This window comes from Myotis davidii, unplaced genomic scaffold (assembly GCF_000327345.1).
Source record: "Myotis davidii unplaced genomic scaffold, ASM32734v1 scaffold277, whole genome shotgun sequence".
NCBI classification, from domain to species: domain Eukaryota; kingdom Metazoa; phylum Chordata; class Mammalia; order Chiroptera; family Vespertilionidae; genus Myotis; species Myotis davidii.
Window position 1 is genome coordinate 2,924,658 of NW_006289214.1, and position 1,702 is coordinate 2,926,359.

Sequence of the window (1,702 nt, forward strand, 5' to 3'; positions counted from 1 at the left end):
AAACCCCACCCAGTACACGAATTTCGTGCACTGGGCCCCTAGTCTATATATAAAAGCCTAAGCGACCATTAAGACCAGATGACCAGCTGGTAGCTATGATGCACACTGACCATCAGGAGTCAGACGCTCAGTGCAGGAGCTGCTCCCTGGTGGTCAGTGAACTCCCACAGCCAACCTCCCACAGCCTGCCAACCTCCCTTTTGAAATGTATGTACATCTTTTCCCAGGCACTAGCCGGTTTTACAAACCCAGGAAATCCTTTTATGCAAGGTCTTGTAACTATCTCTTTGAAATTTAAATATGGTAGAAGACAGCAACCTTCTCCTCTAGTCTCTGTGCCTGGCTAAGCGTCTGACCTCCATGGGCACCAATTATGAAACACAGATGGCCTAATGAAAGGGAAAATCTTTTGATCAGGAATAACATTTCCTCAGGAGTAACTCAATGTGCTCTGAACATCTCATCAATCTCTCTAACTTCTTTCCGTGCTTTCCCACTAGACAGCCTCCGTGCTTAACATCCCTGCTGACTTTTGTTGCAGTGGAATTGAGCTGTCTCTCTCCTCTTTGGAAATAGTCTTGAATAAATTCACCCTGCCTGTTTAATTTTGTCCAGTGCAAATTTTACATTGACAGGAAAATACAATATGCAGTATTTCAGAATTTTTTCTTTTACATAAGCATTTGCACTTAAGGTTCCTTCATGGTTTTTGTTTGTTTGTTTTTTGTGTGACTTGATTTCCTTTTATTATAATACTAGAGGCCTAGTGCATGAATTCGTGCACAGGTGGGGTCCGGCCAGCCTGGCCCTGATCCAGACCTGTCAGGAAAAGGCGCCAGGTCAGCTGGGGGGAGGGGCTGCAGGCGATTGGTCGGTGGGCCCCACCCCCAATTGGGGTGGAGGATCCAATTGGGGATGGGGCCAGCCATGGGGTGGGGCTGTGGGTAGTAGACCAGCTGGCTCTGCCTACAAATGGGGAAGGGGGAGCCAATTGGGGGTCAGTGGCTGGGGAGGGGTTGGGGGAGGATGGTGGGCCAGCCCCACCCCTGATTGATGTGGGGGGGTCAATCAGGGCGGAGCTGGTTAGGCCGAGGGGCTGTGGGTCGATCGGGGTCGTGGGGGCTGATCATGGGTGGGACCTGCCATGGGGAGGAACCTCAGGCAGTTGGTCAGATGACACTGCTCCTGATAAAGGCGGGGGCACCGATCTTGGGTGTGGCTGGTTGGAGGAGGGGCTTCAGGAGATTATCCAGTCATCCCCGCCTCCTATTGGGTAAGGGGAGTGATCAGGGGCAGGGCCAGAGATGGGGGAGTGGCTGTGGGCCAATCAGGGTGGTGGGGGCCCATCAGGGGCAGGGCTGGCTTGGGGGAAAGGCTGCAGGGAGGTTGGCTGGCCAGCCCCATCCCTTGATCGGACTGGTTCACTGGCTGCAGTGTTGCATCATAGCAACCGGTCATTCCTATCGTTACGGTGCTACGGTCGCTGGCTTTTTATATATATCATTTTTTTATATCATGGTTTATTTGAAGGACTTCTTTGTTGGTTCTAATTTTTGGCAATCCTATATAATAAAAGCCTGATATGCTAAATATCTGACCATTCGATCATTCGACCAGGTGCTATGACTTTCACTGACCACCAGGGGGCAGATGCTCCGACTGGTAGGTTAGCTTGCTGCTGGGATCTGGTCAATCAGGACGG